Below are 23,972 nucleotides of genomic sequence, written 5' to 3'. Positions count from 1 at the left end.
CTAGGTGTTGAAAGAAAATAATTACCAAATTATAATGTAATATACTGTCAAGCTATCTTTCAAAACTGCAGGTGAAATAAAGCATTTTCAGACAAACAAAAATGAAGAGAGTTTATCAGCATTCAGCTTGAACTAAAGAAAATAAATGAAGGGATTTTTTAGGCAAAAAAAAAAAAAAGTTCAAAACACAGAAGAGCAGAAGAGAATAAAGAGCAAAATGAGAGTAAATTCCTGTAATTCCAGCACTTTGGAAGGCTGAGGCAGGTAGATCACCTGAGGTTAGGAGTTCGAGATCAGCCTGGCCAACATGGTGAAACCCCACCTCTACTAAAAATTAAAAATTAGTTGGGCATGGTGGCACACACCTGTAGTCCCAGCTGTTTGGGAGGCTGAGACAGAAGAATCACTTGAACCTGGGAGGCAGAGGTTGCAGTGAGCAGAGATCACGCCACTGCACTCCTGCCTGGGTGACAGAGCAAGACTCCATCTCAAAAAAAAAAAAAAGAGTAAGTATGTTGGTTGATATAAATGAATATTAACTATAAAATATTACTGATATGCCTAAATTATATGTAGAATTTAAATGGCTGACAACTATAATGCAAGAGGTCACAGTTTGGGAAAATAAGACTTACAGCTTCTAAGTTTTTAGCTGTATGAAGAAATTGGCAGCTTTCTTTGCCATTATCTCTGTGATTCTTCTAAATATCCATTATTGTTTTCTCACTGTCTGCCCAATGCCTTTTAGGTGATACTCGATGACTCTTAACCCCATTCCAATAGATGAACTTGCTTTCTATTAATAAAGATTATTTTGCTGCTTCCACTTTTATAGCTACAATTAAATTATAGACTATGTATAGTTTGAATATGTCCCCAAAAAGCATGCATTGGAAATTTAATCCCTAATGCAACAGTGTTAAGAGGTAGGGCCTAATGAGAATCAATTATGTCATGAGGCCAGAATGAATGGATTAAGGCCATTATTGCAAGAGTGGGTTTGTTATAAAAAAGGGGAGCTCAACCTCTTTTGGCTTTCTCTCTTCCCTCTCTTTGCCCTTGTACCATGAGATAATACAGCGAGAAAGTGTTTGCAAAATCCCAACACCTTTTTATTGAACTTCCCAGCTTCCAGAACTGTGAAGCAATACATTTTTTCATTATAAATTACTCAGCCTGTAGTCTTCTGTTATAGTTGCAAAAAACAGACTGAGATAGATTATTACCAAAAAAAAAAATCTGTTTTTCTTCAGAAATGGCATATGGTAGACATGCATTATTTATACTGCAGTAACTTATGATGTGCCATTGCATTGTAAACTCTTAGCAGGTTCTTTTTCTTTATTCTGTATTAAAGCCAGACACTTCCTCAATTGATATTGGCTTTCTTGATGTAGTTTCTAGACTTTTCACTTTTTGTTTGTTTTTCTCATCTGTGTATTATGAAAATATTGATGGCTGTTGATATAGTCTTCCACATCTTCTCAAGGTTTAGCTGAAGTATACTACTTCATATCCTCTGAAACTTGAAAGTGGTTAATCTATAACCCTGTACAGATGGTATCAACTAACATTTAGATTGTTTTGATCCCAAAGCAAAGATCTCAGAATGGAATGGCTCTTTTGATCATGGTTCATTTAATTTGTGGATGTTCAAAAGCAATATGGTTATTTTTTCAGATAACTGAAAAATGTTGTCCTTGCATACGAAAAAAACCATGGTTAGAAAACACTTTACAGAACTTACACTACAGCTACAGGGAGATCAATGCACTATTTTCTAACATATTTTCTTCTGCTTTTGGTTTTTCACTCTTTCTTCTTGTCTTTTAGTACCAATGAAACAGAAAACTGGATTTAGTCTTGATTTTTTAATATAATTATTCCAATTATCCATTTTACTTCATTAAGTGTCACAGATAAAGATTTAGTATAATTTTGATCAGAAAAATAGTATTTAAAAAAACCAGAGTGTTTGAATAACTTAGTTTAAAAGTGCTTGTGTTTGCCTAAATATTCCAAATGAAGATCTTGTCTGTCTCAAATAAGCCTGACCATAAATAAAATAATGTTAAAAAATAAATATCAAACATATAAAAGGAGAAATAAAAGCAAATCACATATCCAAAACAAATATTTCAAAAATACACATCTAGCCAGAGGAAATTGTTCTAGGAAAATTATTTTATGAATTTAATTTTAATAATTTTAATATCCTTAATGTCCTTCCAGTAATGAGAAACCTATTTTCCATATGGTTTCTAATTTTTTTTATATTCAATTACATTCTTGGAGGAAAGCTTCATTTGTTGTCATTTGTGGAATAATGCAGTCTCATCGTGGTGGCAGTTCAGAGTTCTGTGATTTCGACCTGACTCATTATGACACAGTTGTTTTAAAGAGTATCAAACACGATATCCCTCAATTCACTTCTCATTTATGTCTGCGCTTGGCTTAGCAATAGGCTCAGATCTGAGTATGCGATGTGAGTGCGGGTTGAGATTCAGGAAGGCTTAGATATGGAAGGGGAGTGAGACAAGGACAGAGGTGGGTAAATAAATGAGGTGGCCTCAAGGTGAGACGTGGATTAGACATGAAATCATTGACGCATTTCAAAAGTGGAAAGGCAGGAGAAAATAAAATTCAATTTGCTTCATTTTAAAAATTGTAGCTGTAGAATTGTATTATCCAAAAGGCATTAAAAATTCTAAATATTTTACTGTGGTTTTATTCTGTTTTTCTGTAAAAAGATGGTCTGTCCTCTCAAAAACCAACAATTTAGTAAGCATAGTATCATGACAAATAATTCTGAAAATGACAATCAAGTAATCAAGTTCTGTAAGTTTATGACCTATAAACAAATGAGAATGAGAAGTAAAATATACTCCTTGTTTTCCCTTGCTCTTACAATGTAATCTGAATTTCAGGAGTAACTTCTGAATGTATTTATAGCAGACAGATGGTTCTGTTGCCTACTATTACTTTGAAAAGAATAGAAGAAGGTATAGATAGGTGACTGGAGAAGGAAAACACTTTACTAAGCAGACATTAATAGAATGCAGATTTTTAAAGCAGATTTTAAATGCAGTTTTGAAAATGTTTACATAAAACTGTGCAAAAGAATTTCTCTAGTTTTTTCCTGTATTATTTAATGGTTGAAGCCTGTAGACTTTTAATTTAATTTAATTTTTTTTTTTTTTTTTTTTTTTTTTTCCTGAGACAGAGTCTTTCTCTGTCGCCCAGGCTGGATGCAGTGGCGCGATCTCAGCTCACTGCAAGCTCCGCCTCCCGGGTTTACGTCATTCTCCTGCCTCAGCCTCCTGAGTAGCCGGGACTACAGGCGCCCGCCACCTTGCCAGGCTTGTTTTTTATATTTTTAGTAGAGACGGGGTTTCACCATGTGAGCCAGGATGATCTCAATCTCCTGACCTCCTGATCCACCCGCCTCGGCCTCCCAAAGTGCTGGGATTACAGGCGTGAGCCACTGCGCCCGGCTGTAGACTTTTGTTTTGTTTTGTTTTAACGGTAAAAATACACCACTTCAAAACTTGCAGTGACAATTCCAACTGGATTAGCCAAACCATATGGAATAACGTGTTTTGTTTTCTTTGGTTTGTGTTTTTAAAAAAACCGTGCCGTTTATTTTGAAGAAAATATGGTTATCATTAATGTTGTTTTTTATTTTCTTTCAATCTCCTATCTGATTCAAGTAATGAATTTTAAGTTTCTGTTTAGTAAGTTTATTGCAAATGTGCCAAAATTTGACATCTGCAATTCTTAGTATATGCTATGTTAAGAAAAACAAAGTGTTATTTTAATTAGGTATGATTTCAGCTTCATAAACAAAATCATGAAGTATTGTTTTCCTTTTGCTTCCCAGGAATAGATGTTCATCCAGATTATAGTTCTCAAATAGGTAAGCATATTAGAACTGACATTCACTTGGGAAACTTCTATAAATTGTAAATCCTTCCTTTCTCTCTTCAACACTCTTTCCAAGTTTCTTCCAGGTGTTTTGCTATATCTTATGTTAAGCACAATTGCCAGCCATTGCAGTATGTTCTGCAGATACAAGGTCCGGGGACTACTACACCTACCTTCAAAGACTTTTAGTTTCTTTCAATTCTGATAAGAAAATAAATGACATGATACAGTGGGATAAGTGCTATGATGGGTAAAATGAACTTTATGAAGACAGCCTCTCAAACAAATTTATGCGATAAGGCAACTTATCAAAGGAAGTGAAAGCTAAGTTGAGGGTTGAAAGATGACTATAACTAGTTATAAAAGGGGATTTTATGTGTGAGGGTGTATGTATTTAGGAGTGTGGTTTGAATTTGAAGATTGTTGTAAAGAACATTTTAAGCAAATGTGTATTCTAAGAATATGCAAAAGTATGAAGGAAAGAGTCAGGATATATTGAATACCTTATTGTAGTTTCAAAAAATGGTACATGATTAATGAAGTGAGAGAAGATATTTAGGAGATTGAGGCTGATTATAAAGAGCTGGAGGAAGGAGTTCACCCTTTATCCCGAGAAGATAAAGTGAAAACTTTAAATAACAGACATCATATTTGTGGTTTTGAAAAAATTATTGATAACAGAAGCAAGAGGCTGGAGGCAATAGCCAGTAATGTAGTATCTTAGTCAATTTGTGTTGTGATGACAAAATGCCTGAAAGTTAGTAGTTTATAAAGAGTAGAAAATTATTTTCTCACCATGTTGGAGTCTGCAAAGTTCAAGATCAAGGTGCCAACAAATTCAGTCTGGTGAGAGCTGCTCTCTGCTTCCAAGGTGCCTTGTTGCTGTGTCCTCACATGGTGGAAGGTGGAAGAGCAAGCTAGCTGAACACTGTGTAAAGTCTCTTTCTTTTATAAGATCTTTAATCTCATTCCTGAGGAAGGAGCCCTCAAGGCCTAATCAACTCTTACAGTCCCCACTTCTTAATACTTTCACATTGGCAACACCTGAATTTTGGAGAAGACACATTCAAACCATAGCATGTGGTAATCCAGGTGATAAATTATGGTAAAAAAAAATCATGAGAGTGTTAATGAAGAAAAGATTATGGAAACAAAATATTGAGCTCATATTTGTCTCATCTGGATGTGTGGAACATTTTAATAAGGTATTTTAGATATATTTTTACTCTGTCTACCACCCAGAAAATTTTCCTGAACAGTTTATAACATGAAGTATCTTGCTTCATGTAATACTTATAATTAATGTATTTTAATAAATTATTTCAATAAAAATATTCATATGTTTTTCTTTAAGGAAACACCTCTCATGATTCCTTAACCCTTTCCAAGTACTTCCCATGTTCTATTCCCTTCAAAGGCAGATTTCTCAAAATTTACACTACCTTAATTGTCTGACTTTTATTTACTTGTTAATCTACTCTTGGATTCTGCTCCCAATACTTCTCTTGCCCATAATTGCCCATAATGACATCTACATTGGAATAGTCAGTGGATGTACTTCTGCCATCATTTGATCACTGTTATGGAAACATTTCCTTCTCTTGAAACTATGACCTTTTTTTTTTTACCTATCTCTTTTGCTTCTCTGTCTCAATCTCTTGTCCTAGATGCTCCTCTTCTTACTAACCTCCAGCTACTGAAGTTCTTCAGGGCATGCATATGTCTTCCTTCTTCTAATTTGTCTCCTAATCTAATTAATTTTATAATTCCAAAAAATATCAGTGTGGCAATACATGAACAGATTTTAGCTATTCTAGTTAAATTTTCTTATTTGAATTGTAAATTCTTGTGTTCAAAAACTTATTTGATATATCCATTTGATTGGTTATAAAGATCCCAAGAGTTTACAGAGGCACTAATCCTACTTATGAGGGCCCCTTCCCTATGATTTACTCACCTTCGAAATGTCCCACCTCTTAATATTATCACATTGGGGATTGGATTTCAATATATGAATTTTAGAAGGACACAAACATTCGGATTATAGCAAGAAACAATAGTATTGTACTAAGCAGGTAACAGCTCATATATACCTCAGTTTATGACTTAATATAGATGTAGTAGTCCTTCAGAAATTTGTCTTTGGATAAGAAGTTAAATCATATGTTTTGGGTGACTATTGCTAAAAATAAATTCCAAGTACTTTCTAAATTAGGAGGGATAATTCTTTTTTGAATTATATACTCCATTAAAACACTTTAGAGCTGCAAAAATAAAAGAAATTGATAACAATGAGTTTTTTTTTAGGTCACCCAGGCATAAATAAAGGATACTCAGCTATAAAAATGACTAAACAAGGACTTGATGATTTTTCATAATTGATATATGCTACTTGTATTTTCATTGCTTCATACGCTACTTGTAATTTCAGGAATGCTGTGTTCTAAGAGAATAAATTTTGCTTTAAAAGATATGAGAATATGACTGGGTGCAGTGGCTCACGCCTGTAATCTCAGCACTTTGGGAAGCCTAGGTAAGAGGATAATTTGAGCCCAGGAAATCAAGACTAGACTGGGCAGCATGGTGAAACTCTGTCTGTGCAAAAATACTTGGTGACATGTGCCTTTAGTGCCAGCCACTCAGGAGGCTGAGATGGGAGAATCACTTGAACCCTGGGAGGTTGAAGTTGCAGTGAGCTGAGATTGTGCCACAGTACTCCAGTCTGGGTGACAGAGTGAGACTCTGTCCCAGCCCCAAAAAAGAAAAAAAAGATAAGAGAGTAAGAAATTAAAATAAAAGCTTTTATGACTTACATTTCCTTCCCTGGATCAAGGAAAACTGTTTAAAAAAGCAGGGTAGGCAGATATAAGGGACGTTAGGTGAAGAGGCTATTGCTGCATAGGAGGGGAACATATCTACGGTGACAGATGAGGTGGCAGCTACATTTCACCTCTCGAGAGAATATCTGAACTATTATCAACCCACTTGATACCTAAGAACTCAGTTTTACCTAACCATATGTGTTAAAATAGTATCACACTATTAAGGTCCCCTGTTGCTCATCCAAACCTCACTATCCCCATGAAGGACTCTCCTAATTACTCCTCTATATTATCATGCACCGCCTCTGATGACATTAACACAGAAGTCCTCAACATGTTACAGATTGTTGTGCACTGCAGTAGCTGTTTTATGTGAGAGATCTAGGTCTTGGTAAGTTATGTGCATTCTTATCACCACGTACTCTTGCCCAGAATGACTGGTCCGAAGAGTGAACACGTAACTGGTGGAAGATAATTGCTCTCCCTTTTTTGGCATTGACATATAAAACAATGTTTTCATCTAGGATTTGTGGACTGAGATTATCAGTAGCCATGTTCCACACCCTAGGAACATACAGAGACAAAACAAAACAAAACAAAACAAAACAAAACAAAAATCTAACTAGAAAGAGATAGAGTCCCCAGTCCCCAGTCCCAATTCCTAAATTCCTGGTATGCAGCTCTTCCTTGACACCTGTCAGCTATTTGAGTGTATTTACTTGTATATAAACTAATAATTTTGTTGTTTTGTTCCATTTGTTATGGGTTGATTTTCTGTTGTTTGCCAGCTAATGGATCCTAATAATACATTAAAACGTAATGTGTCATATCCAATTAGATGATGTGAGAACATAACATTTAAATTATTTTCTTTATCTCCTATATGTCATGACTCATAAAATTGAGAGAAATAACATACCACAATAAATTTGGAATAAGTCTGAATTCTGTGTCCAAGCACTTTGGTGTACTCTGTGCATATATGTGACAATAATCTATTATTATGCTTAAGAATAGGTATTAATTGCAGTATTTGAAGAGTAAAACTCTACAAGTTGATGAATTATCAGTAACTTGTATTTGTAGTTGGATCTGCACTAGGAGATCAGTTTCATAATGGGACTATCATTTTGCGAAATGCAATAACAGTTATTAACAACACATTATTAAGAGCCAAATAATCCTTAACAAAACAAAAAAATCTGGTGTGAATTTAAAGCCTTATATCCATGTGAAGGGAAAATACAGTTCTGGAGTTCTCAGAAGTGTGTTCAATCTGGGATTGATGATAGTTTCTCACTTCACCAGTATAAAGAATGAGCAGGAAGATTTGAAGTAGGAAGCGACGTGTGTGTACATGAAGTGGGCTGGTACAGTCAGGGGCTAATCATGGTTGGCTAACATGGAGAGACTTTGAAGGAGAACTGACTAAAATACAACTTGTAAGCTCTTAGGCATTTTCCTGTGACTAATAACCACCACCAGATGTGTCCAGATGACAACAGCTTGAAAAGATTCTGAGACCATTTTTTTCCCCCTCTAAATGTGTTGTTTACAGCCTTATTGTCTACGAATGATTATTACAAATGGAGAGAAATTGGATGGAGTCACAATTGGAAACACTACAATTCTGATTCAGGAGAAATATTTGAAAGGCCTTTCAAAAATTTTTAAATAAATCTATTTCAGTCATTCATTAAATGTAATCCATATGAAACGTTAGGAGCCATGGGGATACAAGGATGAGAAGAAAATGTGGCATTTTATCTAAAGTCTGAAATTTTGTAGGAAAGATGACATAATACAGCTTCATGTTTGCTGAACAAACTAATTCTGGAGAGAGACAAGATTAGCTAAAATACGTGACAAAAGAGAGAGGTTTCACCAAAGCACTCTGTGAGATCAGAAGAGAATGAGATGCTTTTCTGGGCACATCCACATCCACATGGGTACCTGGGACGATGTGGGACTCGAGAGGAGTCTTCAATATAAAGAGGAAAGAAACATCGGAAATATTATGCCAAGCTCGCTGGGAAATGGGGAGTAATACAATTTATGTCAGCATGTACAGTATTTGTCAACTCTTAGAATGTCTGAATAGAAGTGTAGACTTTCTTCTATAGTTAAGTGAAAGTGTTCAAAGTCACTGAGCAATGGAGTGACGCTATCAGAGCAGGTTTTAGAAATAAAAATGAATTGAATTTTTAAAATGAAATAAGAGCAAGAGACACTCTAAGTAGGAAGTCCAATTGGGAAATTTGCCATAGTCTAGAAAGCAAATCATAAGGATCCAAAGGATAGTAATGGGAGCAAAGGCCAGATTCAGGGAAAACTGAAAAATAAAACAAATGCAGCAAACAGCAGGACAGGACTAGAAGGCAGGCTCTTCACTAAGACACTCTTAAAGTCTTCATGTGTATGCCCATGTGTTCCTGATACCACTGGACTTTTCATCCTTGTCTTGTGCCAGTTTTCAAGGGAATTCTTCCAGCTTTTTCCCATTCAGTTTGATATTGGCTGTGAGTTTTTCATAGATAGCTGTTATACTTTTAAAATATGTTCCTTTAATGCCTAGTTTGTTGAGGGTGTTTTAACATGAAGGAATGTTGGATTTTATTGAAAGCCTTTTCTGCATCTATTGAAATAATTATGTGGTTTTTGTTTTAATTTTGTCTATGTGACAAATCACATTTAATGATCTGCATATGTTGAAGCAACCTAGTATCCCAGGAGGAAAGCCTACTTGATCATGATGCATTAGCTTTTGATGTGATGCTGGATTCGGTTTGCTAGTATTTTGTTGAAGATTTATGCATCAATATTCATCAAGGATATTGATCTGAATTTTTTTTTTCATCGTTGTGTATCAGGATGATGCTGGCCTCAGAGAATGAGCTGGTGAAGAATTAATCCTCCTCAATTTTTGGTGTAGTTTCAGTAGGAATGGTACTAGTTATTTATTCTTTTACTTCTGGTAGACTTTGGCCATGAATCTGTCTGGTCCTGGGCTTTTTTGGTTTGTAGACTTTTTATTACTGATTCAACTTTAGAACTCATTATTGGTCTGTTCAGGGATTCAATTTCTTCCTGATTTAGCTTTGGAAAGTTGTGTGTGTCCAGGAATTGATCCATTTCTTCTAGATTTTCTAGTATGTCTGCATAGAGGTGTTCAAAGTAGTCTCTGATACTTTTTTTTTTGTTTCTGTGGGGTCAGTGGTAATGTTCCCCTTTTTATCTCTAATTGTGTTATTTGGATCTTCTCTCTTTTTTATTAGTCTAGCTAACAGTCTGCATATCTTATTTTTTTTAAAGAACCAATTCCTGCATTCATTGATGTTTTGTATGGTTTTTCACATCATCTCTCTTTCACTTCCGCTGTAATTTCGATTAGTTCTTGTCTTCTGCTAGCTTTGGGGTTGGTTTATTCTTGCTTCTACAGTTCTTCTAGTTGTGATGTTAGGTTGTTAACTTGGAATCTGTCCAACTTTTTGATGGGGGCATTTAGTGCTGTAAATTACACTGTTAGTACTGCCTTACCTGTGTCCCAGAGATTCTGGGGTATTGTATCTTTGCTCTCATTAGTTTCAAATAATTTCTTGATTTCTGCCTTAATTTCATTGTTCATCAAAAAATCGTTCCAGAGCAGGTTAGTTTCCATATGATTGTATGGTTTTGAGTGATTTTCTTTGTGTTGATTTCTATTTTTATTGTGCTGTGGTCCAAGAACATGGTTGGTATGAGTTTGGTTCTTTTGCATTTGCAAACGATTGTTTTATGTCCCGTTGTGTGTTCAGTTCAGGTACTGAATGTTTGTTAATTTTGCTTCTATTATGTGTCTAATACTGTCAGTGGGGTGTTGAAATCTCTCATTATTATTGTGTGGGAATCTAAGTCTCTTCATAAATCTCTAAGAATTTGCTTTATTAATCTGGGTGCTATGTTGGGTGTGTATATATTCAGGAGAGTTAGATATTCTTTTTGAATTGAATCCTTTACCATTATTGGTGCAATGGTCACTGTGGCTTCAGACCGTGAATTTTAGATCAGTATAACTAAGCTCAAACACATCTTTACTAATCAAAATAGGAACCATTATAATCAACACATTTTTGCCAATGAGAAATAAGTTTGTTTATTCCTGTAGTGTAAAAATCTGTGCTTTGGGATTTGACAAAGTCTTGGAAAGCATTTTCTGCATCTTGCTTGTTGTGAAAGCATTTTCCCTGCAAAAAGTTGTTGGGATGCTTGAAGACGTGGTAGTTGGTTGGTGAAAGGGAAGGTCAATATGGCAGATGAAGCAAATTTCATAGCCCAGTTTGTTCAACTTTCGAAGTGTTGGTTGGAAAACATGCAGTCGGATGTTGTCATGGAGAAGAATAGGCTCCTTTCTGTTGACCAATGCTGGCTGCAGGCGATAGAGTTTTCAGTGCATCTCATCAATTTACTGAGCTTACTTCTCATATAATGGTTTCAGTGGGATTCAGAAAGCTGTAGTAGATCAGACTGGCAGCAGACCACCAAACAGTGATCATGACCTCATTTTGGTGCAAGCTTGGCTTTGGGAAGTTCTTTGGATCTTCTTACCGGTCCAACCACTGAGCTGGTCATTGCCGGTTGTCGTGTAAAATCCACTTTTTGTCACACGTCACAATCCAATTGAGAAATGGCTCATTGTTGCTGTGCAGAATAAGAGAAGATGACATTTCAAAATGACAAGTTCTTTTATTTTTGTTCAGCTCATGAGGCATCAATAACTGGGTACTTATGGAGCTTTTTCACCTTTCCAATTTGCTTCAAATGCTGAACGATCATAGAATGGTTGATATTGAGTTCTTCGGTAACTTCTTGTGTAGCGTGAGAGGATCAGCTTTGATGATCACTCTCAATTTACCATATCCTTTGAAAAACTTCTTGAACCACCACTGAACTGTACATTTGTTAGCAGTTCCTGGGTCAAATATGGTGTTGATGTTGTAAGTTGTCTCCATTGCTTTATGACCCATGAACTTGAATAAAAAAATCGCTCAAATTTTCTTTTAGTCTAACATCATTTCATAGCCTAAAATAAACATAAAATAAACAGCAAGTAATAAGTCATTAGCAAAAAACCACAAGGTGAGAAATGCCCATTAAAATGATGTATAACATAACCACATTTATTTAGAAATATATCCTAATATCAAACAGCAATTTCCAACAATGCAAAAACTGCAATTACTTTTGCACTCACACAGTATAATGCTCTTCTTTATCTTTTAAAAATCTTTGTTGGTTTAAAGCCCATTTTATCTAAAATTAGGATATCAGTCCTTGCTTTTTCTGTTTTCCATTTGCTTGGTAGATTTTTCTCCATCCCTTTATTTTGAGACTATGGGTGTCGCTGCATATAAGATTGGTCTCTTGGTGATATCATACCATTGGGTTTTGCTTCTTTATCCAGCATGCCACTATGTCTTTTAATTGGGGGCATTTAGCCTGTTTACATACAAGGTTAATATTGATATGTGCAGATTTGATCCCATCATTGTATTGTTATTAGGTTGACTGGTTTGTGTGATTGCTTTATGGTGTCATTGGTCTGTGTACTTATGTGTGTGTTTTTTAGTGACTAGTAATCATCCTTTCTTTTCATATTTAGGGCACTTTTCAGGACCTCTTGTAAATCAGGTTTGGTGAGCATTTGCTTTTGCTCAGCATTTGCTTGTCTGTAAGGATCTTATTTCTCCTTCACTTACGAAGCTCAGTTTGGCAGGATACAAAATTCCTGGTTGGAAATTATTTTCTTTAAGAATGCTAATATAAGCTCTGAATCTCTTTCTGGCTTGTAGTGTTTCTCCTGAAAGGCCAGCTGTTAGCCCGATGGGCTTCCCTTTATAAGTGACCTGCCCCTTCTCTCTAGCTTTCTTTAACATTTTGTTCTCTCATTTTGACTTTGTAAAATCTCATTATTGTGTCTTGGAGATGGTTCTCCCAGGGGTTCTCTGCATTTTCTGAATTTGAATATTGGTCTGTCTAGCAAGGATGGGGAAGTTTTCATGGATGATATCCTGAAAAATATTTTCCAAGTTGCCTGCTTTCTCCCCATCTCTTTCAGGAATGCCAATGAGTTACAGGTTTAGTCTCTTTATATAATCCCATATTTCTCAGAGGTTTTGTTTATTCTTTTTTATCCTTTTTTCTTCATTTTTTTGTCTGAGCTATTGCAGAGAGTCAGTCTTCAAGCTCTGAGATTCTTTCCTCAGCTTGGTCTATTCTGCTGTTAATACTTGCAATTGCATTATGTAATTCTTTTACTTTGTTTTATAGCTCTCACTCTCAAATCAGTTTGTTTCTTAATGGCTTGTTTTTTTTTTTTTTTTTTTTTTTTTTTTTGCTTCCTTGGCTTTCTGTGATCTCATGAATGTTGATCAACTTTGTTTTTATCCTTATTCTGAATTCTATTTCTGTCATTTCAGCCATTTCAGCTTTAGAACCACCCTTGCTGGGGAACTAGTGTGGTCATTTGGAGAAAAGAAGTTACTCTGGCTTTTTGAGTTGTGAGAGTTTTTGCACTACTTTTTTCTCATCTGTGTGAGCTGGTGTTCCTTTAACTGTGGCATAAATTCAGTACAGTCAGTAAACTTCTTTTCTAGATGGTTTCAGAAGGCCGAGACTTTGTGCAGGCTGTTTATTTGCAGATGAATTATTGTCTTTGGTTTCACAGGGGGTATATTATAAAGTACTTTTGGTGTTGATATTTTGGACTATGATCCAGTAGATGGCACTTAAGCATAATGGCCAGTCAGTAGACTCTTGCACAGTCATATGACTTCTCTGTATTTCCTCATGATTTCAGTCATGTTCCCTCTCAATGCTCCTGAAGTGTGGGCTCATCTCTCACTTGAGTGCTGGCTTCAGATCTCAGCTTGGTACTCCCAGGTTACACACCACAGGTCTGGGGTGATCTCAGGCTTTCTGTTCCCTCCCCAGCTTGGAAGCAGCAGGAGAAGGGACCCTAGAAGTAGTTGTGACATAGGGTCTTTCACTTGTCTCTTGGGGGTCCACCACAGAGAGATATGGAGCCACTATCAATCAGTGTGATTGGTCCAGGATAGGGCATCTCTGCTAGGCCCAAACTGGGAGAGCCTTGCCTGGTGACTAGTGGCAGTGGGGTGGTGTAGCAGAGAGACCAGGGAAAGACAAGCTTCCTCTCCTCGTTAGGATGGCTGTATCTTGCTGAATGTGTGTGTAAAGCACTCAGGGTCTTTGCTTCTTCCCTGGTCTGAGGGTAAGGGCAGTACCGCTGCAGTGGAAGTTGTAGTGGGGCTTCAGTTGCCTCTGGGAGCTCCACCTCAGAGAAACAAGGAGTTGCTGCTACTGGGAATATTCAGCCAAGGGATGGGGCAGTTGCTCTACTGACCCAAGTTGTGGGTTCTGCTTGGTGAAAAGTGGGGGAACGAGGGCTCACAGGGAGAAGAGACTGTTCTCCTCTCCGTATGCTGACTGTAGTGTTCTGGAAGTTCAGATGAACTCCTCAAAGTCTTTGTTTTTTCTTAGATCAAGGGCAGCAGGGGCGGGACCATTGTTGTGGCAGTAGTAGGGGCGCCGTCACTTGCCTCTGGGAGCCTCTTAGGGAAACATCTGTGTGTGGCTCTGCCACTAGCAGTGGGAATGTTCAGCCAGGGATGGAGTAGTTGTTCTTGGTACCAAGCCAGGGACCCTGCCTGGTGAGGGGAGAAGGTGAGGGCTCACAGGGAAGAGAGACTGGACTCCTTTTCAAATGAGCTACCATATACTGGTGGTGCCAGAATAACAATTAGGCTCTTTATTTCTTCTCTCACCCAAGGGTGGTTAGGGCAGTACCATTGCAGCTGCAATGGCAGAGGTGTTGTGGATTCTCTCTGGGAATTCCTTTTCAGAGAGATGCAGAGCTGCTTCTGACTGAAATGTTCAAGGGGGAGCAAGGAAATTGTGCTGGAGTCAGGAGGTCCCACCCAGTGAAGAGAAGCAAGGACAGAAACCCACATAGAAAACAGTCTGTCCACTTTTCTGTGGGATGGCTGCACTGTGCTAGGGAGCCATGCCACTGCCTACTCACCACATAACTCCCCAGAACTCACAGGGTATAGTGGCAAGGGCTGTGAGACAGCAAGAATGGCATCTGGCTTCTCACTCTCAGAGCTCTGTCCCAGGAAAGTGCAGAGCTGCTACTGGCCCAAGATCCTTGGTTGGATGTGGCTGGAGTCCCAGTTTGGTAGGTCTTGCCCCATGAGGAGAAGGAGGAGCCATTTGGGAGCCACATAAAAAATAGCCTGACTGCCTTTCCATGGGATGGCTACACTGCAATGGAGATCCACGCCTCTCCCTAATCACTACTCGAGACTGAAGGCTATGGAGGCGGGGGCTGCAAGACAGCAAAAATGCTGGCCAGACTCTCTTTCTGGGAGCTTCATCCCAAGGAAGTACAGAGCTGTTACCTGCTGAGAACCCAGAGGGTTGGTGGCTGGAGACCCAGGCAGGTGGGCCTTAGCCTGTGAGATGCAGTGGAGGTGAGGCTTGCAGTCCATTGCTGCTCGAGACCCTGGATTTAGTTCTTTTCCTGGGGCATGTGAGAGAGCCTGTCCTCCTCCACAGCCAGAGTTGCCATCACTAATTCTGGGATGTCCAGGGAGTCAAGGCTCCAGGGACTCTGCATGTACCTGAGCGGCAGCTCTGCCCACACTCCACATAGCTCTCTGTGTTGGTCTGGGGCCCCTGGTTGGGGGCTCACTGGGCATCTCCTGAGTTCAGGGTTGCAAAGGTCCATGGAAGAATTGTGGGTCCCCAGGGACTCTTACTCATTCATCATTTTCCCATGTTGAGGAAGCCTCCTCTGACTTTGTGATAGTCTTGGGTAGGTGGTCATCCTGTCTTGCTCCTCTCTATTCTCCTTAGGTCGAGTTGTTTCCTTGATGAATCCCAGTTTGTCTACCTAGATGCTCCAGTTGAAGATCTAGTAATTAAAGGTATTCTCTATTCAATGAATATTGTAGTATAAACTATTAATTTCTGCCTCAGTCTTTCAAGACTCTATAAATTATTCTAATGCTGCTCCTATGTTTGGCAAGAAAATTGGTTAGAGAAATGTAGTTAGAGAAATAGTAGAAGAAAATCCATTGATTTTATTTTCCTCTTTATGTTAATTTTTTGAAGGTCTCTTTACACCAGAGCTAAGATCATGAATAAAGGAGCAGCTTTGGGTCTGCAGAGATTACATAGGACTGTATGTTTCTGGCAGGTCATTTGCCATCATTGCAAGGAGTGTACATAGATGTCATCATTGCAAAGGATGTGAGAGGTAATTGCTTTATTGTATTAAGAGAAGCAAACAGATATCCTGGTTCAAATGACTGAAACTCAAGTATTGGCAATATTAATGAACTTCAGGAAAAATTTAATTGAACTCTGTTAGAGCAAAATAAGTTAGTGACTTAATATTTTAATCAAATGTTGTATTGTTCTGCCATACTAAGAAAAAAATTCTGGGGTTTTTTTTGTAATAAAAATGGCCTAATGAACAGTTTCTAAAGTTAACCAAATTAAGTTTAAATTACTTTTCAGGAAAAATTTATTCAAAAAGTACTTATTAAAATTTCTTCACTCAGCTGGATCCTTAATTTACATACTTGTTTGTAGATTCTGTTTCTCTAAGTATTCTCGGAAAATTCATATAGAATATTTCTTGTAATCTCAAGTTTATTGTTGTTATGGTCAACCACTAATTACTTGAAGAATGTAATATAAAATTTTTTATCTTTTATGAAGTCTCTGAGTTACCTTTTGATACAGGTTGCCTGTGTACTCACCCAAGTCTCATCTTGAATTGTAGCTCTCATAATCCCCACGTGTTGTGGGAAGGACCTGATGCGAGGTAATTAAATTATAGGGGTGAGTTTTCCCGTGTTGTTCTTGGGATAGTGAATAAGTCTCATGAGATCTGATGGTTGTATAAAGGGCAGTTCCCCTGCACATGCTGTCTTGCTTGCTGCCATGTAAATGTGCCTTTGCTCCTCCTTCACCTTCTGTGATGATTGTGAGGCCTCCTTAGTCATGGGGACTGTGAGTCCATTAAACCTCTTTTTCTTTATAAATTACCCAGCCTTGGGTGTTTCTTCATAGCAGTGTAAAAATGGACTAATACAGTAAATTGGTACTGGTAGAGTGGAATACTGCTATTAAGATACCTGAAAATGTGGAAGTGACATTGGAACTGGGTAACAGGCAGAGGCTGGAACAATTTGGAGGGCTCAGAAGAAGACAGGATGTGGGAAAGTTTGGAACTTCCTAGAGACTTGTTGAATGGCTTTCACCATAATGCTGATAGTAATATGGACAATAAAATCCAGGCTAAGGTGATCTCAGATTGAGATGAGGAATTTGTTGGAAACTGGAGTATAGGTCACTCTTATTATGCAAAGAGATGTGGTGCATTTTGCCCCCACTCTAGAGATCTGTGGAGAGATGATTTAGGGTATCTGGTGGAAGAAATTTCTAAGCAGCAAAGTGTTCAAGAAGTAACAGGGCATAAAAGTTTGGAAAATTTGCAGCTTAACGATGTGGTAGAACAAAAAGTCCATTTCCTGGGGAGAAATTCAAGCCACTGCAGAAATTTGCATAAGTAACGAGGAACCAAAGGGTAATCCCCAAGACAATGGGGAAAATGTCTCCAGGGCATATGAGAGAACTTCACAGTAGCTCCTCCCATCACAGGCTCAGGGACCTGGGAGGAAAAAATAATTTTGTGGGCCTGGTTCAGGACTTCCTTCCTGTGTGCAGCCTAGGGACTTGGCGCCCTGTGTCCCAGATGCTCCAGTCATGGCTAAAAGTGGCCAAGGTACAGCTCAGGTCATTGCTTCAGAAAGTGCAAGTCGCAAAGTCTTGATAGCTTCCACGTGGTATTGGTCCTGTGAGTACACAGAAGTTGAGAATTGAGTTTTGGGAACCTCTGCCTAGTTTTCAGAGGATGTATGGAAACACCTGGAAGTCCAGGCAGAGGTGTGCTGCAGGGGTGGAGCCCTCATGGAGAACCTCTGCTAGGGCACTGCAGAAGGCAAATGTAGGGTGGGAGTCTCCACACAGAGTCCCTATTGGGATACTTCCTTGTGGAGCTGTGAGAAGAGAGCCATCATCCTCCAGATCCCAGAATGGTAGATCCAGTGAAAGCTTGAACTGTGCACCTGAAAAAGCCACAGACACACAATGCCAGCCCAGGGAAGCAGCCAGGAGGGAGGCTGAACCCTGCAAAGCCACAGGGGCAGAGCTATCCAAGGCTGTGGGAGCCCACCTCTTGTATCAGCATGACCTGGATGTGAAACATGGAGTCAAAGGAGATAATTCTGGAGTATTAAGATTTGACTGCCCCACTGGATTTTTGACTTGCATGGGGCCTGCAGCCCCTTCATTTTAGTCAATTTCTCCCATTTGGAATGGCTGTATTTACCCAATACCTGTACTCCTATTGTATCTAGGAAGTAACTAACTTGTTTTTGATTTAACAGGCTCATAGGCAGAAGGAACTTGCCTCGTCTCAGATGAGACTTTGGATATAAACTTTTGAGTAAATGCTGAAATGAGGTAACACTATGGGGGACTCTTGGGAAGGCATGGTTGGTTTTGAAACGTGAGGACATGAGATGTGGGAGGGGCTGGGGATGGAATGATATGGTTTGACTTTGTCCCCACCCAAATCTCATCTTGAATTATAGCTCCCACAATTCCCATGTATCCTAGGAGAGACCCAATGGGAGGTAATTTAATCATAGAAGTGGGTTTTCCCCTCCTGTTCTCATGGTAGTGAATAAGTCTCATGAGATCTGATGGTTTTATAAAGGGCGGTTCCTCTAAACATGTTCTCTTGCCTGCCACCATGTAAGATGTGCCTTTGCTACTCCTTCACCTTCTGTGATAATTTTGAGGCCTCCCTAGCTATGGATACTGTGAGTCCATTAAACCTCTTTTTCTCTGTAAATTACCCAGTCGTGGGTATTTCTTCATAGTAGTAAAAAAATAGACTAATACACCTTTTATGTTTCAGACTTTTCTTTATTTTTGTAACTTTTTGTGAGACTACGTAAAAGTTAAGAAAATGCATTAGTTAATTGCATTATTGCTAAAAGTGAAAGTCATCTAGCAGTCTTATTCACATATGGCCTAGTTTTTCAAGAGTTTTTCAGAACCTAGGTTGGCTAGTAAATCACCAGTATTTTCTCATTATATTGTAGAAATTTCATCAATGAGTATTATCAGATGTTGTGTAAGACCTTACAAAGACCCCCCCAGAAGTAAAGGCAATAATCCTATTTGTAAAAAAACAAATTGATAACAAAAAACAAAACAAAACAAACTAAAAAGTACTTGAAACTTCAAGAAATGTTTTTCCAATAATTGAAAATAAATAGCTGTTCAGATGAATATAAAAAATAAATCTCAATAAATTAAATTCAGCTGCCATTTTTGAATAAGTAATTGGTATATGTTTGAGTATGTGTGCATATTGTGTAACAATGATACTGGCTGTAAGATAGCTCATATTGGGTTCTTTTTCTGCTACCTATAATAGATTTGTGAGTGTCTTCAACATTTTCCAGTCTGGTTCCTCTTATATTTAGCATTTTCTAGTTGGCTGCTCCTATGTAAAGGTGCAGCTTATGATTATAAAATGGAGTTAATGTAACTAAATGCCATGGCAGAGGATGTTGCACTTCTGCAAAATGGAATAACAGGTACCATATTTTCTCTTCTGAGTAAAACAATTTTTAAAAAACAAAAATAAATTTAAAAAACAGAGCTGGGAGCAGTGGCTTACACCTATAATCCCAGCACTTTGGGAGGATGAGGTGGATGGATCACTTGAGGTCAGGGGTTTGAGACCAGCCTGGCTAACATGGCAAAACCCCATCTCTACTAAAAATACAATAATTAGCCGGGTATGGTGGCATGCGACTGAATTCCCAGCTGCTCAGGTGGCTGAGACACAAGAATTGCTTGAACCCGGAAAAAAAATAAAGAACAGTTTTCAAAATGCTGGGCATCAGACAATGAATCACAGTGATTCTTTGGATATAAAAAGAAATGTGAGATGAGCCCTGTGATTGCCCCAAGCTTTCTGTCTTTTCCTAGGCTGTAGTGCAGTAAGGGGAAATCCAGGTGAATCTTGGCAGACAAGATGGAGCTGAGCATTGAAGGAGGCCAAGAAAATATAGTTCATAGTACTAAGAACCAGAGAGGACAGAGCTGTAGAGAGACAGAGAACTCTGGAGATCTGTAGAGGGTTCACCTAAGTACTCAGCAGAATACTGATCAACACATGCATATGAGAAAACTAATAAAGGTCAGAGAAAGAAGCATCTGAAAAATTAGAGAAAACAGTTTCTCACATAAAGCCTTAAATAGCACCTATTCCCACCATCTAGATTTTGAAACTTCACAATTCACTGGAAATTGGGAATAGTTCTAAGAAGAGTCATGCCTAAGTTGGAGGGAATAACTAACTCCAGATTATACACAGATCTGACTCTGCTTAATAAATCTTAAAAACAAGACCCCAGTGAATTAAACTGTTTTCATAACCAAACTACATCTTAGAACAAAGTGCAAGAATATTTATAGAAGTACAAAAATATCCAGCACCCAGCAAGGCAAAATTTACAATGTTTGGCAATCAAAGATTACCAAGCTTGAAAAGAAACAGGAAAATACGGTGCAAAATGAGGAAAAAAAATAACCAACTAAACTTATCCAAATCTGGCACAATTGTTAGAATTAGCAGAAGACATTAAACAGTTACTATAATTATAGTCCATATATTCAAAAAGTTATGTAGAGACATGAGACACAAACACACACTCACAGTTTAGAAACTAAAAAATAAAGATCAAATTGAAGTCAAATTAAGTAGATGAAAGGCAATGACACATATTATGGTGGAAATGAGCAAAACAGAAAACAGGAACGTGATACCGAAAATTCATGAAACCAAACGATTGTTTTTTGAGCAAAATCAACAAATTGATTGAAGGCTTAGTAGATTGGTTAGGGAAATAAGAGAGGACACAAATTACCAGTTTCAGGAATGAGAGAGGTAATATCACTAAAGATATTTGAAGGATAATAATGGAATATTTTGAACAATACAATAAATTTGACAATTGTGTGAAATAGACAAGTTTCATTCCTTGAAAGACACAAACTACAAAATCTCACTCAAGAAAACATAGGTAATCAGCATAACCCTTTATTTATTAAATAAAGAGAATTTGTAGTTAGAAACCTTCCCTCAAAGACAATTGCAGGCCTAGATAACTTCACTGGTGAATTCTACCAAACATTTAAGGAAGAAAACAACAAACTTAAAGTTGAAAGACTGAATGCTTTTTTCTAAGATCATGAAGATTCAACATGTCTACTCTTACCACTTCTACTCGATACTGTTCCACTATTCAACATCAACCTGTGACAGAAGAAAATTTAAACAGCATCCAGATCACAGAGACAGAGGTAAAATTATCTTTATTTGCAAACAGCATAATTATCTATGTATAAAATACTATATAATCTTACTAGAATTAATCTAATACTAGAATTAAACCTTGAATTTAACAAGGTTACAGAATACAAGATGAAAATACAGAAAGTAAATAATCAGAAATTTAAATAAAAACAATGCCATTTGTAATTCCATCAAAAATATCAAATATTTAGGGAGAACTTGACAAAAGATGTGGAAGACCTATGAACTTAAAATGATAAAGCATTGGTGAGAAAATAAGGAAGACCCTAAGTAAACTAACAGATATGTTTTGTTCCTGGTTTGGAGACTAAATATTATAAAGATTTCAATTAACTCCAAACTGATCTGTAGATTCAGCACATTCCCAATTATTAACCCAGCAGATATTTTTATTTTTTTACATAGAAATTGCCAAGCTGATGTAAACATTCTATGGAAATGCAAATAACTTAAAATAGCCAAAACAACTTTGAAAAGGATGAGTGAAATTGGGGATTTACTCTTTTTGATTTTATGACTTACTTCAAACCTACAGTAATCAAGTCAGTGTGGTATTTGCACTAAGATACACAAATAGATGAATTAAACAAAAACAAAGAATAGAAAGAAAGTAACAGAAACAGACTCACAAAATGTGGCCCTTTTTACAAATATGCAAAGGCAAATCAGTAGAGAAAAATCATTTTTTCAGAAAATTGAATTGGAATAATTGGTAACCTATAGAAAAAAAAAAAAAGAACCATTCCTTTAACCATGAACACTTTTTGTTTTACGTTACACTTAACATAAAAAAAAAAAAAGAATAAAACTTAGAAAATGTATTAGAATATTTTTGTGACTTTCAGTGAATATAATATTTCTTTAATGACTCGAAAAACACAACCCATGAAAAGAAAAAAAGAGATAAATTTGACTTCAGTCTTTTGAAAATACTGTTAAGAGAATGAAAGGAAAGTTCACATGCTTGGAGAAAACATTTCACCCTATATATCTGATAAAAAATTTGTATTCAAATTATGTATAAGAAACTCTCAAAACTCTATAATATTAATTTAGAAAATGAATCTAACTAATATTTGGCAAAAGTTTTGAACAGATCACTAAAGATGCAGAGGAAAGGGGACTCTAATACACTATTGTTGGAATGTTAATTCTTACACCCTCTATGGGAAACAATATGGAAATTTCTCAAAGTACTAAAAATAAAGTTATCATTGAATCCAGCCATCCCTCTATGGTGTATCTACCCAAAGGAAAATAAATCAATATATTAAAAAGGTACCTACACTTGTATGTTTATTGCAACCCTATCAACAATATCAAATATGTGGAATCAACTGAGGGTCCATCCACAGATGATTGGATAAAGAAAAGGCAATACTTCCACACAATGGAATACTATTTATTCCATAAAAATGAAAGAACGTCTTTCGCAGTAACATGAATGAAACTGAAGATCATTATCTTAAGTGAAACAAGTCAGATGCATAAAGGCAAATATTGCGTGTTCTCCTTCATGTGGGAGCTAAATAATTTGTACACATGGACATGGAGAGTGTAATGATCGAAAATGGACACTTGGAAGGGTGAAGATGGGGGGAAGATGATGAGAAATTAGTTAATGGATACAATGTGTGTTATTGGGGTGACGAATGTCCTAAAAGCTGTAACTTGATTCCTATACAATCTATGCATGTCACAAAATTGCACTTGTACAATAAATTTATACAAATAAAAGATACACAGATGTCAAATAAGCACATGGAAAACATGCATTAGTGAAATGCAAATTAAAACCAGAATGAGATTCCATTACATACCTATTAGAATAGTTAAATTAGAAAGACTGACCATGTTAAGTGTTGGTAAAAGGAACTGGAACTCTCACATATTTCTGATGGGAATGCAAAATAGTAGAACTTCTTTGGAGTATCACCTGATAGTTTCCAAAAATGTTTGTCTTATACGTTTTATATGATCCAGTCATTCCACTATTACATATTAACTCAAGAGAAAGTAGAATCAGACCTAAAAGAAACTATACATACTGTGTAATTCAATTTGTATAGAAGTTGGAAAATGTAATTATTTGTCATGATAGAAGGTAGATATGTGGTTGCCTGGAGCTGGAGCTGGGGCATGAAGGGGTAGGAAGGTAGGAATTAATAAGGGCATAAGCAAACTTTTGGTGATGATGAATATATTTACAAGCCTGAGTGTAGTGATGGTTTTCACAGGTATATAGTATGCCCAAACTTATCAAATTGCACAAAAATATTTTCAATTCATTGTAATGTAATTTTACTTTAAAATAGCTATTCAAACAGACAATAAAACAAAAGCTTTAGTGTTTATAAGAATCACAGGGACTTTGTTGAAGATCAGATGGTCATAGGTGTATGATCTTATTTCTGGACTCCTTATTGTGTTCCATTGATCTACATGCCTGTCTCTGTATCAGTACCATGTTGTTTTGGTTATCACCATCTTCTAGTATAGTTTGATGTTAGTAATGTGATTCTCCCAGCATTGTTGCATTTTTTTTTTGTTTTTTTTTGTTTTTTTTTTCCTTTTTTTAACTTGGAATGGCCTTGGCTATTCAGGCTCTCTTTTGGTTTCATATACATTTTAAAATAGTTGTTTTTCTAGTTCAGTGAAGCATGCCATTGGGAGTTTAACAGAAATAGTATTGAATCTGT

General features: G+C 37.0%; 1 long non-coding RNA gene across 1 annotated transcript; it reads left to right on the top strand.

Annotated features, from left to right (window-relative positions):
• Positions 1–2,978: 2,978 nt before the first annotated feature.
• Positions 2,979–19,342, top strand: LOC104677930. The gene is made up of 5 exons (XR_750108.2): positions 2,979–3,002; positions 3,881–3,916; positions 15,660–15,730; positions 15,918–16,062; positions 16,326–19,342. It is a non-coding gene; the product is annotated as an uncharacterized LOC104677930 (long non-coding RNA).
• The last annotated feature ends 4,630 nt before the right edge of the window (positions 19,343–23,972 follow it).

This window comes from Rhinopithecus roxellana, chromosome 18 (genome assembly GCF_007565055.1).
Source record: "Rhinopithecus roxellana isolate Shanxi Qingling chromosome 18, ASM756505v1, whole genome shotgun sequence".
Lineage (NCBI taxonomy): Eukaryota > Metazoa > Chordata > Mammalia > Primates > Cercopithecidae > Rhinopithecus > Rhinopithecus roxellana.
The sequence above is the reverse complement of the archived record's forward strand: the minus strand, read 5'-3'. Positions and strand labels throughout refer to the sequence as shown.